This window comes from Macaca mulatta, chromosome 4, assembly GCF_049350105.2.
Source record: "Macaca mulatta isolate MMU2019108-1 chromosome 4, T2T-MMU8v2.0, whole genome shotgun sequence".
In the NCBI taxonomy this organism is placed as follows: domain Eukaryota; kingdom Metazoa; phylum Chordata; class Mammalia; order Primates; family Cercopithecidae; genus Macaca; species Macaca mulatta.
The window spans coordinates 169,772,502-169,789,145 of NC_133409.1; positions in this window are offsets into that span (position 1 = coordinate 169,772,502).

Here is a 16,644-nt window from a genome sequence, read left to right on the forward strand (position 1 = left end):
AGGAAGCCTTTACCCATAGAGGAAGGCAAAGGGGGAGCAAGCCACTTCACAAGTCCCGGGTAGGAGGAAGAGAGGGAGGGGGGAAGTGCTACACGCTTTTAAACAGCCAGATCTCACGATAACTCACTCACTCACTATCATGAGAACAGCATCGAGGGGATGGTGTAACCCGTTTATGAGAAACTGCCCCCATGATCCAGTCACCTCCCACCAGGCCCCACCCCCAACACTGGGGGTTACAATTCGATACGAGATTTGGGTGGGGACACAGATCCAAACCATGTCACCCTATTATACCCACAAGAGGTTTCCCTACTCTAGGCCACTTTGACCTAAACTTCTACGTTCTCAATTGTTACCATACTTGACTTTCCATTTAGATCGCTCCCTAAAGACCCAACTTCAGCTATCCTAGTATAGAAATGGACATATCCCCCTTAAAATTTTTTTTCTTAATTCATATAAGACATTTTTGAAAAAGGAAACGAGGCCGGGTGCAGTGGCTCATGCCTGTAATCTCAGCACTTTGGGAGGTCGAGGCGGGTGGGTCACTTGAGGTCAGGAGTTCGAGACCAGCCTGGCCAACATGGTGAAACCCCATCTCCACTAAAAATACAAAAATTAACCGGGTATCGTGGTGCACACCTGTAATCCCAGCTACTCAGGAGGCTGAGGCAGGAGAATTGCTTGAGCCTGGGAAGCAGAGGTTGCAGTGAGCCAACATTGCGCCACTGCACTCCAGCCTGAGCGATAAGGCAAGACTCCATCTCAAAAACAAAAAACAGAAAACACACAAAAAACAAAGAAAAAGGAAACTAAAACTAAGGGAAAAGCAACATTAAAAATACTAACTGGTATGATCTAGTGCTCATTATTTATATAGTGTCAGCTACTGTTCTACATGTTTTAGATACTTAACTCATTTAATCCTCACAACAGTCTGTGGTGCATATGTAATAATTATCAAGATTGTTCTTTATAAGTGAAATAGAAAGAAATCAAGTTTTTGTTTTGTTTTGTTTTGTTTTTATCCTTTGTCATAGAGCATGTGAAAGCAGAGTTGTGATTCAATCCCAGTGATCTGCTCTGGAGGTTGTACTCATTCTCCAGGTCTCCATTCTCTGGGTCTCATTCTCTCCCCGTTCACCAAAACATGAAGACAGGCACTCACGGGGCATGCTTTCCTTGGCTAAGCTGCCTTGTTAGTAGCTGTAGTTGGCTTGGAGGGCATGGCTTCCTGGCAATTCTGTTCCATTCCCAAGTCACACTTCCCATTGTCTAGGCTGTCTCCACCTTTGGATAAGCCCAACTTTTTCTTCGGTTGTTTCAATCTGGCCCTCGGGCAGACCTCGGAGGCCCGGTGTATTATCCCTTCACTTGCACTCCTGATTCTAGGCCAACCATCCTCTACTCAAAAATGAGGCTCCAGCATTTCTCCCCCTTCTTGCCATATCAGCAATTATTCCTTCGCTACTAGACCATTTTCATAATCTCAGAAACGTGCAGCTTCTTCCTCTTGGCACCACCTCCTTATGCCCCCACACCCGGCTACCACCATTTATTTGCTTTTCTTTGCAACAAAACTTCTCAAAAGAATTTCTGAAGGTCTCTATCTCAATTCTTCCCCTTCCATTCTCTCTTAAAAACACCTCCATTAGTCTTCTTCCTCACTGACCTTGTCAAGGTCACAATGATGTCCCATGCTCATCTCTCAGAACTTTTACTTGATGTATCAGCAGACTTTGACATGGTGGATCACTCCCTCCCTGATACACTTTTTAAACTTGGTTGCCAGAAAAATCTCTTGATTTGCCTCCTGCCTTACTGTTGCTCCTTCCCTGTCATTTAAGCAAATTCCTCTTTTTCTCCCTGATCTTTTAATATTGGGGTCTCTTTTTTTCTCCTCTTTCATCTCTCCACTCCATTAGTGATCTCATGGCTCCATGTGCCTTTATTTTCTGACAATTCCTAAGGATATACATTCTGCCTGAAGCTCTCTGCTGAACCCCAGATATCAGCCAGGGTCCACTCAGGAGGCAAAAGCCACAGAGTAGTTTGCACAGGAACAGTTTAATATAACCAGGGACTGGAGTAATGGATGATGGGCTAGCAATTGGTAAAGAAAATGCCAAAGGATACATAAATAGCAGATAAAGGGAGCTTCTTCCATCCATAAGGCTGAGATAGAGTGTTCAAGAAGAGAACAAATCTGGAAGAGGAGGACCTCCACTCATACTCTAGGGCTGAAATCCAGACCTTATTGGAAGGGGTGCAGCTGTGGCTCATGGGAAGGTGGAAAGGTTTGCTGAGCTGCTACACTGATGGTACGAGAATTGGCCCTCTCTGTTGCTGGGGGAGCTGCCTGCTGGTTGGTGCTACATCTTGGAACTTGCTGTAAAGTCTGCTGACTGGTGCTGTGCTTTGGCACTTGCTGCAAAGGTATGGAGGGAAGCCATCCATAAGAGGTGTCTTATGCTGCCAGCTGCCAGGTACCAGCTGCAGCTCACTGCAGGACTTGGGGGCTGCACAGACTATGCACACTGCAGGGGCCTGCCACGAAGCATTCCCCAGGATTGGGAAGATAATCCTTTCCTCCTGCAGCATCCCTCCAGCGCACTCTGCTGAGAAACTTTCACATCATGCCAGAGGACAAAGTCAAGCTATTACACGGCCCAGCTCCATTTTCGCAGAGCAGATAATGAAAGGTGGATCTGGAGCTGAGAGGTAGTTAATTGATAACTGGTGTACTCCAGAGTTGGACCAGCCATCTACTTGACCCTTCTACTGGATATCGTATAATCTCAGAAGCGCCAAGTCCAAGCCTGTTCTACGTACACCTTTTGCCATTCTTCCGGTTGCTTAGGTTCGATAAAAGAGGTCACAGTTGACTCCCATCTTCTCTCACATCCCACCTGTAACTTGTGGGGAATGCCTATTGGCTCTACCTTAAACATATATCTATAATCCCACAACTTGTCACTCCACCCACTGCTGTCCCCTGGTCCTGGTCATCGTCATCATCCCTTGCTTGAATTGCAGGAATAGCTCTCTGTCTCTGTTTCTTTCCATATGCCCTGGCATCTATTTTCAACATAGCAACAAATGCAGTTCTTTGAAAATATGAGTCATATTATATCAATTCTCTGCTCAAAACTCCACATTTCACTTAAAGAAAAGGCCAAAGTGCTCACAGTGACCAAAGTGATCTAACTTCTATCTCTCACTCTGTCACCTTTCTGCCACTATACATCTACTCTCTCCTTCTGTGGCTCCAGTTCAATACTGGTCCCCTTGTCATTCCTGAAATAAACAGACATGCAACCTTACCCGCAAATACCGAATCAGCATTTCCCTGATCAACTCTTTTCTTTCTGAAAAATAAATGTCCTTATTTATTACATCCATTGTTCGTTGCCTGTTTGCCCCACTAGACTATATATCCCTATCCTCCATGGGGCAGGATGTTTTTTATGTATGCATTTGGGCATACCCAAGCACTTAGAAAAGCCCCTGGAACATAGTGGGAACTCAAGAAACATTAAGTGAATATCGAAGATCTAGCTCTGCGTCCTCAACAGAGGATGGGGTCCCATGGCCACACCTCCTGCCAGCTTCCTACGTGCCTGAAGAAAGTTACTTTCTCTTCCTATTAAAAGCTTGTGTTTCTACCGAAGCCTCTTCTCAAGTACCTGCTTCTGATCTGGGAGCACCTTTGTTCCATCCCTCTGTCAGTGGCTCCAAGCTCTCTCTGCAGACCCATTCAGGTGTTCACATGCTAGCTACTTCTTCCTTTCAACCTTCTCATCCCAGGCCCTCTTAGGCACAGTGAGAGAAGAGGCCTTCCCACCCGCAACAGCCCCTCAGGTCATCAAACCATCGGGTGTGGATTAGCAATCAAAGTAATCATAGGTGCCTTATGGGTTTATTTATTTTAATCCTCATGATAACCTTGCGAGGCAAATAGTGCCGATATGCCCATTCTACAGAAGAGACAAATGAGGCACTGAGAAGTTGAGTATTTTGCTTAACTAGCACACTGAGGAGCTGGAATGTGTCTGTGCCTTGTTGCCAAAATGCAGTTTTATGTCATGAAAATGACAATGACAAATTTGGAGGGAGCTAAATCTGACTTGAACTTGAATTAAACATTGGTTTTGAGCTGAAATGTGAAGGGATGGAAGTCAAAATGTGATTTTCCAAAGTAAACAGTCCTTAATCAGTCTTAATAGGCTACAATGGGAGCCAAATCAGAACAGCCTGACATCATCCTGGGCTTCGTGTCCATACCCCCAAGACTGGGTGGTGTGCAGGATCTCCGGTTCCTATTTTTATGCCAGTTGTGCCACCTCCTGGCATTATCTGAGCAATTGCTTCCCATTGCTCTGAAATCCTCCACGTATGCATTAGAAGTTAATTCTTTCTCATTTTCTACTACCTCTCACATCTGAATGCATTCTTCTCTAACCCTTAGGTAACCACCTACTGTGTACATTAAAGCGTTGGATCTCTGCATGGTTTTCTGGATTCACTCACGTCTCTTTCAGTAGATTACAAGCTCCTTGAGGGTAGGGGCGTGAGTTCCCAGTGCTTGGCATGTAGGGACTCAAATGTTTGCTGAAGAAGGAACGCCTGGAGCCCCCTCCAGTCCCCTCTATCCCTCTTATCAAATCAAGCTCTCTGGAGAGGATCTGGTAAACTCATACCAAATGATCCATTTGGTTGAATGTATTAATCCTTCCAGGATTCTTTGGCTTTTTAATAGTGAAGAGAGCCTTAAGCCAAGGAAATGGTATTAAATACAGAGGAGGGGCAGGGAAGAAAGATTTGGGGGCAACTGGGGAAGACTGCCTGGCAAATCATATTATATAGTTGGACATCTCCTTTATCTTTGCGCACTGCAAAGCAAGTACTCTTGAGTCTAAACCGAGCCAGTCATTTTTCAGTTTACATCTTCAGAGAAAGAAAGTGCCTGCAAGTGAACAAACAATGCTGCTTCCCCGACTCCTTTACTCTAACAAACTCTCCCTCCCATTTTAAAAGTTTACATTTGCCGTGACAAGTTCCTTTATTGTTTTGATTTTTGTTTTCCCCTAAGACATGCTACTTCTCCTAAAAGAACTTTTTTCTTTCTTATTCCTAAATGGCGATCTTTTTTTTTTTTTTTTTTTTTTTTTTTTTTTTTTTTTTTTTTTTTTTTTGAGACAGGGTCTCACTCTGTTGCCCAACTTGGAGTGCAGTGGCACAATCATAGTTCATTGCAGCCTTGGCCTCCTGGGCTCAAGCAATCCTCCCATCTCAGCCTCCTGAGTAGCTGGAACCACAGGTGTACGCCACCATGCCCAGCCAATTTTTTTGTATTTTTTGTAGAGGCTGGATTTCGCTATGTGCCCAGGCTTGTCTTGAACTCCCGAGCTCAAGTAATCTGCCTCCCTTGGCTTCCCAAAATGCTGGGATTACAGGTGTGAGCCGCCTCATCCCACTCTTAATGGCGACTTCTGACTTGCAGCTTGTTGAAAATCAAGTATTGATTAGTATAAGTGAATGGAATCAATGAATGTGGAAGCCTAGCCTAGTACATGGACTTCAGGATAATTTGCTGTATCAAACGTATATGCAAAAGGTGCAGCAGTCATATCTAAGAGCAGGGTTTTGTTTTGGTTTTCTTTTTAGAAAAAGTATTCCTTATTCCATTTGCTTCTTTTTAATTTTGTGCTTTTCCTATACTCATCGCAGTGACGTGGCCCAAGTCCTCCTGCGAGAGTTGTCAAGACTGTCCCTCGAGTTCCTCTTCTCCCATTCCTCCCTCTCTGCCACTTTCTCCCTCTTTATTGTATTTTAATCTCGACAATCAGTGAAGCTGTTGGAGGATTTAGAGGAGCAACTCCTCCCTGTCTTAATAATTGTGCAAGGCCGGGCGCGGTGGCTTAAGCCTATAATCCCAGCACTTTGGGAGGCCGAGACGGGCGGATCACAAGGTCAGGAGATCGAGACCATCCTGGCTAACACGGTGAAACCCCGTCTCTACTAAAAATACAAAAAACTAGCCGGGCGAGGTGGCGGGCGCCTGTAGTCCCAGCTACTCCGGAGGCTGAGGCAGGAGAATGGCGTGAACCCGGGAGGCGGAGCTTGCAGTGAGCTGAGACCCGGCCACTGCACTCCAGCCTGGGCGACAGAGCGAGACTCCGTCTCAAAAAAAAAAAAAAAATAATAATAATAATAATAATTGTGCTGGGTTTCATTTCCCCTGTGAAAGGAACTAGCTAAAATCCTCTAGACTTTTACATGTGTGTTATAAACTAAACTGCAGTGCTTCTCAAGCAATCCTGTGGGCAAGGAACTAGCCTCAAATTACTAGAAAAACCAAATGAAAAAGACATGTAAAATACAAGCCCACAATTTTTATTATGAGATTCAATAGACATAAAATGAATCTGTCAAATTGCTATCAAAGTATCTAAATGCTCTCAATTTCTGTGCTGACCTCACAGGTCCCTGACCAACAGCTCATGGACAGCACCAGAGAGGGGAACACACTTGAAACAGCACTGCTCCAGCAAAGTATGTTGTTAATGCCTTACAGTGTTTTGGTTTAAAAGAAGAGATGAAGACTGGGCACAGAGGCTCATGCCTGTAATCCCAGCACTTTGGGAGGTGAGGTGGGTGGATCACCTGAGGTCAGGAGTTCGAGACCAGCCTGGCCAACATGGTGAAACTCCGTCTCTACTAAAAATACAAAAATTAGCCGGGCATGGTGGCGGGTGCCTGTAATCCCAGCTACTCGGGAGGCTGAGGCAGGAGAATCACTTGAACCCGGGAGGCGGAGGTTGCAGTGAGCCAAGATTATGCCATTGCACTCCAGCCTGGGCGACAGAGCAAGACTCTGTCTCAAAAGAAAAAAAAAAAAAAAAAAAGAGATGAAAAGACGCATAAGTTCTTCACCTTTCCGCAAAATCTAAATAAGCTAACAAAAACTCTGTGTGCACCAGAGAGCATGTGTGCACGTACACACACTCGAATAACAACACTTTGTAGACAGGTAATACAGTGGAAGGGTTAATTAAACCAATGGACTCAGGAGCAAGATATCCACCATCTATAAGTTGCTTCTACTTAAACTTATTTACAATAAAATGTGGATAGTAATAATAATGCCAGCTTCTTAGTGTTGTTAAGACAATTAATGGCATAGCATGCATGCAGCTCTTAGAATAGGCACTTAATACCTTGAACTATTCTTTTTTTTTTTTTTTTTTTTGGAGACAAGTCTCAATCTGTCACCCAGACTGGAGTGCAGTGGCACAGTCTCAGCTCACTGCAACCTTTGCCTCCCAGGTTCAAGCAATTCTCCTGCCTCAGCAGCCCGAGCAGCTGGGATTACAGGCACACCCCTCACACCCGGTTAATTTTTTGCATTTTTAGTAGAGAGGGGGTTTCACCGTGCTGCCCAGGTTGGTCTCGAACTCCTGAGCTCAGGCAATCCGCCCGCCTTGGCCTCCCAAAGCATTAGGATTACAGGCATGAGCCACCGTGCCAAGCCTATTATTATTCTTTTTGCTTGGTGGAATAAAGAGATCCCTGTTGCTGGAATAAAGAGATCTCTGTTGCTTTGCTTAGAGTTTCCATCTGGAAGGTGTAGATGAATCTGCGGTTTACTTGGCAAGCCAGGGCCAGTCATCTCTTCCCCAGCATCTGGAAACATCTACCGTCAGTGGGTGGAGGTAGAATCCCAATTCTCACTGAGGAATGAAGTTTCCCTTAACTTGGTGTGAGGAATATCCCAACCGTCTACTGCTGCTGCCCTCTGCTGCTACCACTAAGAATTACACTAAGCCAAGTTTCTGCCATAAGACCAGCAAAATGTAACCACATATGGAGGGAGTTGGCAATACGGGTTGGGTATCCCGTATCTAAAATGCTCGCGACAAGATGTGTCTTGGATTTTGGATTTTTAAAGATTTTGGAATACTTGCATATACACATTGAGGTATCTTGGGGATGGGACCCAAGTCTAAACATGAAATTAATTTATGTTTCATATATACCTTGTTCACATAGCTTGAAGGTAATTTTATGCAATATTTTAAATAAATTTTTGCATTAAACAAAGTTTTGGCTATGTTTTGACTGCAACCCATTGCATGAGGTCAGGTGTAATATTTTCCACTGGTGACATCATGTCAGTTCTCAAAAAGTTTTGGATTTTCTAGCATTTCAGATTTCCAATTTTCAGATTAGGGGTGCTCAAACTGTATGGACTTTGTTTAGGATTTCATTGAATATCCGCAAATTCATTTTTCACAGTGACTTTAACATAATAGCACTGCATTTTTATAATCTATAACTGTTTCTGGACATTTTCATGGAATATTTTCTATTTTCAATTTTTAAAATATTCTATTATTATTTTAGAGACAGTCTTGCTTTGTCACCCAGGCTGAAGTGTAGTGGCACAATCATAGCTCACTGTAACCTGGAACTCCTGGACTCAAGCAATCCTCCTGCCTTAGCCTCCCAAGTAGCTGAGACTACAGTCATGCAACTACCACACCCAGCTAATTTTTTTATTGTTTGTAGAGACAGAGTCTCACTCTGTTGTTCAGGCTGATCTCAAACTCCTGGCTTCAAGTGATCCTCCTGCCTTGGCCTCCCAAAGCATGCTGGGATGCGCCACTGTGCCCGGACATCAAATGTTGCTCTATGTTACCTCAAACAGGCTTCTGAACATGGCCAATTCTCAAAGCTACTCTTCTCTGACTTTCTCATTTTGGTTTTCTGTACCCCTGTATCCCAGACACTTACGTCCCCCAGTAGCTGTGACCTCTCTTTTTTTCACGTCCTCTCAGTGGCTCAAACCAATCCCTCCCTCCCTCTGCAAGAGCTTTTAGCACCTCAAGAGAGGCACTCCTGCCTCCAAGCCTCTCCCTTTTACAGGTCATGGAGATCCATCGTTCAAAAGCTCTCTCTGCTCTGAGTCATCTCTCCATAGCCCGTGCTTGGCCCACGCTCCTTGGGCCTCCTGCAACCTACCCTGCCAGCTCCAAGCCTGATCTCTCATGACCCCAACACAGCTGCCAGGCCGGCTCCCATCATCCACATACACACTGTCACTTCCTGCCTCTGTAGTTTAGTGATTGCTCTTTCTTGTGTTGAAAAGGCACACTTTTCTACAAAAATTATTCACTGCTCAGCTCAAATGCTATTTCGTATATAGCGCCTTCTTTAAGCACTCCAGGGAGTACCTTAACTTCTATGACATTTCTTATGTCTTACCTGGGTTGCCCTTATCAAATGCATTGTTACTTGGGCACATTACTTCTTAAAATTTTTTCTATTGTCATATGACCCAGCAATCCACTACTAGGTATCCACAGAATACCATATATATATCCACAGAAATTGAAACCAGCATGCTGAAGAGCTGTTTGCACTCCTATCTCCATTGCAGCATTCATTACAATAGCCAATGTATGAAACAACTCAAGTGTCTAGCAACAGATTAATGGATAAACACCTACTGTCAGTGGGTGGAGGCAGAATCCCAACCACTGTTTAGGAATGAAGTTTTCCTAAGCTCACGGTGTGAGAAATATCCCAATCATGGGTAAAGAAAATGTGGTCCACATATGTACAGCCTTTATAAAGAAGGAAATCCTGCCATTTGCAGTAACATGGATAAACCTGGAGGACTTATTATGCAGAGTGTAATAAGCCAGGCCCAGAAAGAGAAATCCTGCATGATCTCACTTACATGTGGAATCTTAAAACATTGAACTAATGGAGCAGTGAGCAGAATGGAGGGTATCGGGGCTGGGGTGGGCAGGTGTTGGAGAGATGGTGGTCAAAGGGTAAAATATTTTAGACAGCAGGAATAAATTTAAGAGTTCTATTGTCCATAATGGTGACTAAAGTTAATAACAATGTATTGTGTTCCTGAATTTAATGCAATACATTTAAAAACTTAAGTGAAATAGAAAAATTTCTTCAGAGACCTAAACTACCAAATCTTTTTCTGTTTTCTTTTTGAGACGAAGTTTCACTCTGTCGCCCAGGCTGGAGTGCAGGGGTGCGATCTCGGCTCACTGCAAGCTCCGCATCCTGGGTTCATGCCATTCTCCTGCGTCAGCCTCCTGCGTAGCTGGGACTGCAGGGGCCCGCCACCACACCTGGCTAATTTTTTGTATTTTTGGTAGAGACGGGGTTTCACCATGTTAGCCAGGATGGTCTCGATCTCCTGACCTCGTGATCTGCCCACCTCGGCCTCCCAAAGTGCTGAGATTACAGGTGTGAGCCACCGTGCCTGGCTTTTTTTTTTTTTTTTTTGAGATGGAGTTTTGCTGTTGTCACCCAGGTTGGAGTGCAATGGTGTAATCTCAGCTCACTGCAACCTCCATCTCCCAGGTTCAAGTGATTCTCCCACCTCAGTCTCCTGAGTAGCTGGGATTACAGGCAACTGCCACCGTGCTGACTAATTTTTTTTTTTTTTTGAGATGGAGTCTCACTCTATTGCCCAGGCTGGAGTGCAGTGGCACGATCTTGGCTTACTGCAAGCTCCGCCTCCCGGGTTCACGCCATTCTCCTACCTCAGCCTCCCAAGTAGCTGAGACTACAGGTGTGTGCCACCACGCCCAGCTAATTTTTGTATTTTTAGTAGAGACGGGGTTTCACCATGTTAGCCAGGATGGTCTCGATCTCCTGACCTCGTGATCCACCCACCTTGGCCTCCCAAAGTGCTGGGATTACAGGCATGAGCCACCACGCCCGGCCAATTTTTTTTTTTTTTTTTTTAAATTTTTAGGATAGACGGGGTTTCACCATGTTGGCCAGGGTGGTCTCGAACTCCTGATCTCAAGTGATCCAACCACCTCGGCCTCCCAAAGTGCTGGGATTACAGGCGTAAGCCACCGTGCCCAGCCCTAAACTACCAAATCTTAATAAAGAAGAAACGTATCTCCTGACCTCTATCTATTGAAGAAATTGCATGTGTAGTTTAACACCTTCTCACAAAGAAAACTCTAGACCCAGATAGTTTCATTGGTGTATTCTACCAAACATTTAAGGAAGAGACAATACCAATTCTACACATACTATTCCACAATACAGAAGGGGAGGGAACACTTGGAATCTGTCCACTTTCTACCAGTTCCATCGCCCTCCTTCTTCTCTTGCCTCCAGCTCCATGACTGGGAGTTCCCGTGCATGTGTACAGACATCCCAGACTGCAGGTCCAAGCTTCAGGCACAGGCCCTGCAAACAACTGCCACACCCCCCAAGGCCAAAGGGAGAGCCCTCCAGTGGCTTTGAAAATGGGAAACTTACCTGGTGCTGTTCCATTCTCCCAAAGCTCAACATCCCACAAGAATCCAGCTGCTCTCAGTTACACTAAAACACCTGCAAGTATTTGCTTTTTATATGTCGTCCGGATTTTATCACTGTTATCTTCAGGAGAGTGGCCTGTTTTTTGCATCACAGAATCTAACTTGGTTGTGAGATGCCCTCGTCACCAGCCTGGTTGTTCTATTCCCAAGACTGCACACAAAAGAAATGTATATTGCTTCTCAAGGTAAACCCCTCACCTTTGAGAAGTGTGTGTTTTGCTGGCTATTTCTGAGATGTGCAGCTTTGGACCTCTCTCTCTCTCTGCCTTTTCCTACACGTACCCTGCTTGGTTTCCACTGCTTTTGGAAACTTCTTCACCTACTCGATATATTGTTTTCTAGTTTCGCTGCAAATAGCGTTTGCTTTTATACCCTGCTGACTGTACCTGTTGTTTTGACACTAGAACTATCAAAGATTCATGCAAAGAAGACAGGGCCGAGGTCAGACAATTATCAGTGGTTAATGGAATCATTATTTGTTAAATGACCCCATACGCACTAGGAAACCTATGGCTGTAACCAGAGGTTTCCATATACCAGGACAGTATTGGAAGTCTATAATCACATCTACATAAGACGTATGCCACCCGTTTTGACAGGTGAACCAATGTTTCCTCTCTGTAACAGGACATTTCTGGGGTACAGTTATGCATGCTCAGAAAGGGCCATGAAAACACACCACTGTGTTAAGTGATACAGGTATAAGTTTGGGTTTATTAGAGGAAAAGCATACAAGCAGAAAGTAGTAGAGTGCATGCCATCCCTGGAATCGAATTATCCCTCAGCTGAGGCCAGGCATAGAGGTTTACACGCACTGTGACCAACATTCCAATAAAGACTGATCTCCATGCCCTTAATACTGTAAATATCTATAGCAATGAGGTGGTTCTGCCTATTTGACTAACATGGACCTGCTGAGCCAGTTTTCTGCCAAATTACCAAAATGGAGGAGGAAATGAGTGTCCAGGACCATCCAGATTTGTCTCTCTTCAGCTGTTTTGGAGATGTGGTTTAACCTATGAACTATCTGAATGTTCTTACAGTTCTCATGTTCACCAATTATGCTGTGATGGGATTTTTACTACGTTCACTTTAATGGCTCCTTAACGTGAAGATAGTTGCCCTACAGCCGTAACCTCACTCCATCTCCATTTCCTTATCTCTAGAAAACGAGGCGCAAGGATCGAGGCCAGTGGTATGTGACAATTACTATTCTGCCAAAGTAAATTTAGAAGCTGAAAGATAGGACGCCACTTCTAAAGCTATGTGGCTGTTTTTATGCCCTGAAGCTTAGCTCTCTGCGCCACATTTAATGAGACTGGCTGACCTTTAAGTCCCTTCTAACCTTGAGATTTGATTCTGTAACTAACAGTACAGTGTAATTAAAAAATAATAATAATTTAGCAAAAAAGGCTAACCACTAGAGGGCAGAAATATTACAAGTCAGAAAGGAGCGATGGCTGCTACAGTGAAGTACACCTGTGACTTTTACAATTCTTATTTCAATTAAATCCCACAAAAATTTTATTGCCTGCCAACTCTATTCTATAATTTGTGTCATGCTAAGAGTCCAGTGACTAATAATGCTAACAGTTCACAACTCAAATATGCAACTGTAAGAACAAATGGCCACGTGGTAACCCATTTCTTTTGTTTAGAAGTCTATATTAAGCACTTACTGTGTGCCAGGTGCTGTTCCATGGACTCAGGATATATCCACTACCAAAGCAAAGATCCCTAACCTGTGAAACTGACATTCTGGTGGGAGGACATATCCAATAAAAACTAAAATAAGCCAAGTGCGGTGGCTCACGCCTGTAATCCCAACACTTTGGGAGGCTGAGGCTGGCGGATCACGAGGTCAGGAGATCGAGACCATCCTGGCTAACACGGTGCAACCCCATCTCTACTAAAAATACAAAAAATTATCTGGGCGCGGTGGTGGGCGCCTGTAGTCCCAGCTACTCGGGAGGCTGAGGCAGGAGAATGGCGTGAACCTGGGAGGTGGAGTTTGCATGAGCCGAGATCGTGCCACTGCACTCCAGGCTGGGCGATAGAGCAAGACTCCGTGCAAAAACAAAAAAACAAAAACAACAGAAGAAACCCTAAAATAAATAAGTCAATGATGTAGTGTGTTAAAAAGTGATCAATGCTAGCCGGGCACTGTGGCTCACGCCTGTAATGCCAGCACTTTGGGAGGCTGAGGCGGGTGGATCACCTGAGGTCAGGAGTTTGAGACCAGCCTGGCTAACATGGTGAAACTCCATCTCTACTAAAAATACGAAAAATTAGCTGGGTGTGGTGGTGGGTGCCTGTAATCCCAGCTACTCCAGAGGCTGAGACAGGAGAATCGCTTGAACCCAGGAGGCAAAGGCTGCAATGAGCTGAGGTCGCAACATTTTGCACTCCAGCTTGGGCAACAAGAGCAAAACTGTCTCAAAAAAAAAAAAAAAAAAAAAAAAAAAAAAGGATCAGTGCTGTGGAAAAAGGAAAAGGTAGAACTGCATACAGGGGATTGGGATTCGAGTAAAGTGTTGCAATTTTAGGTGGGGTGGGGAGAGTAGCCTCTGGGAGGGGACATTTGATCACAACTGAGGTAAGTGAGTGGCCCATGCGGCAAGCAGAGGGTAACGTGTTGCAGGCACAGGGAATGTGAGAAGGTCCTAAGGTAAGGCAGTCACTCATAGTAGCTGAGATTGAGGTAAGAGAAGGTAGACCATGAGAAGTGTTGTTAGGCTGTTGTGAGTACTTCAGTTTTTCCTGTGAGAGAAATGGGGAGCCACTGAAGGATTTTGTGCAGAGGAGGGATATTTTTAGATTCATTCTGGCTGCAGAGTTGACCAAAGTCTCAGGGTGTTATCTCTTAGGGAAGCTTCCACATATTCTGTTAGCAGCTCATCAAAAAACAGAATGAAGGGCAGTTGAAGGCACCAATATTGCTGTCACCATTCAGTGAATAGCAGCCTTGAAAACTGATTATATGAATTGGAGTTATCTTGTCATACCCAGATAAATTAGAGTCCAGAAATGAGGGAGAAGAGAAAGTATTTGGGGCACAAAGTGCCTGCCCAGGAATTATATTGAAAGCCAGCTGCCAAGGTGACCTGCTATATAACCTGAAGACCAGTTTTACCTAGTAGCTGCTGAAACTCTAAGACTAGTTTTACTTACCACCTTCTCTCACAAATTAGAGCTTGCCTGCTCCTAAAAACTTTGCTTAGGGTCAATGAGCTATCTTTCAAGGCAATACATAACATTTCTCTAATGAAACCTCCAACCATCTCTTTGTTCTTCTGAAGACCACCCAAGTCTGTGTGTATGCCCTGAACTGCAATTCTGTTTTCCCAAATAAAATGATTTAGAGACTCATCTTTGTATTTTTAATTGATCTTGACACAGCCAATTCACATATATCCCTACTGTGCCACATGCCAGGCACCATGCCAAGTACATTACATACTTTCTCATTTAACCCTTCCCACCTTCTATATAATCACCACTATTGGTGATGATTTTATTCTATTATTATTTTTTGAGACGGAATTTTACTGTTGTTGCCCAGGCTGGTGCCATCTCGGCTCACTGCAACCTCCGCCTCCTGGGTTCAAGTGATCCTCCTGACTCAGCCTCCGGAGTAGCTGGGATTACAGGTGTGCACCATCACGCCCGGCTAATTTTGTATTTTTAGTAGAGATGGGGTTTCACCATGTTGGCCAGGCTGGTCTCGAGCTCCTGACTTCAGGCGATCCGCCTGCCTCAGCCTCCCAAAGTGCTGGGATTACAGGCGTGAGCCACCGCGCCCAGTCTTGGTGATGATTTAAAGACAAGAAAATGAAATTGTAAAAGTTAGTGACCGGCCCAAGGTTTAGATCAAGTAAACGGAACCTGTGTAAGGTAACTTGAAGAACTCTGCTTACTCATGTGAACACTACCCAAGTAAGGTTTAGTACCCCAGTACTGAGGAACTAAAGATGGTGGTGGTAAGGGGGTGGGGAGAGGCATCAGTGTTTGAGTTCAACCACCACACGTTTCTTTTTTTAAGTTCTGTCTAGCCATTATACCACACATTTGTCTGCACTATAACCGGACTTCTGCACTGTTGATAGTCCTAAGTTTCCTCTAAAGCTTGGCATCTGTGTGGTTTATTTGGTAGAGATTTGGACTTTCAAAGGGACGATACCCATCACTGGGGATTTCTCTCAAACCCTGGCGGTTTAAAAACCTACTTGGGCACTGCTGCTCAGCCGGTGGACCAGTGAGGCAAGCACAGAAATAGAAAGCAAGCATTTGTAAGCGTTAGTAGCTACTTTAAAGAGTAACTTTGTTCTGTTAGACCTACTAATAACAAATCGGAGCTTGTATTTAGCACATATATATTTTTTTAACTTTCATTTTTCTCCCATTTTATAGTATTTTACCTGAGAGGCTGAATATACTAAGACAATGGCCAAACCTAATATAAAAACAGACCTCTAATCCACAACCTGCAGCAACCTGCCCGGAAAACCAGTCCGTTATCTACAATAAGCAACCCAGGGAGCCTGCCTGCTCTAAATCAGACTTGCAGGAAGCCAGATTGCCGTCTCTAGCAACAGTCTAGGAAGCTGAACAATAACTTCTGTAACAACTGGGCTCCAGTGGCCAGGACTTAATAACTGATCGCTTTCTTAATTTTTGTCCTTGCTTCCAAGTTAGGACCGACCAGAGAAAGGCAACTATGCCCCCTAACCAATCCCTGGGATATTTCACTTCTAGGGAGCTGCCTCCAGACTCCGGTCTGCGCACACCTAAAGCCTTCCCTTTTGTCCACCCTAAAGCGTCCCCACTCCTCTGTCTGCCTTTGCGTCCCTCCCCAAAGGCAAGGGACAGTGGCTGACGCCTTTGCTCTTCTCGTTCAGATGGTCTTCCATTTATTCCCACACACCCGGGGCGGGGAGGAAATTAGCAAAAGCAAAACTCGGGTCCTGCACGCAGGCAGCTTAAGTATGGCCCTAGGGCTCGGGTCTCCCCTAGGTAGGAAACTCGAGGGCCGGAGACGGCAGTGCAACCCAGGCACGCGCCTTCGGACGGCCGGAGTAAATGGTCGCGAGATTTTGCAGGGTAGCAAGGGCCCGGGTGCCTAGGGTGGGAGAAACTACACAAGCCTGGAGGCGAGTCTAGCCCTTTATCCCGTCGGGTTTCACCAACGAAACCCCGAGCTTCCCGGAGTGAGGGTGGAGCTTCCTGCGCGCGCCCTCTGCGCATGCGCCGGCCCAGTGCCCGCCCCTCG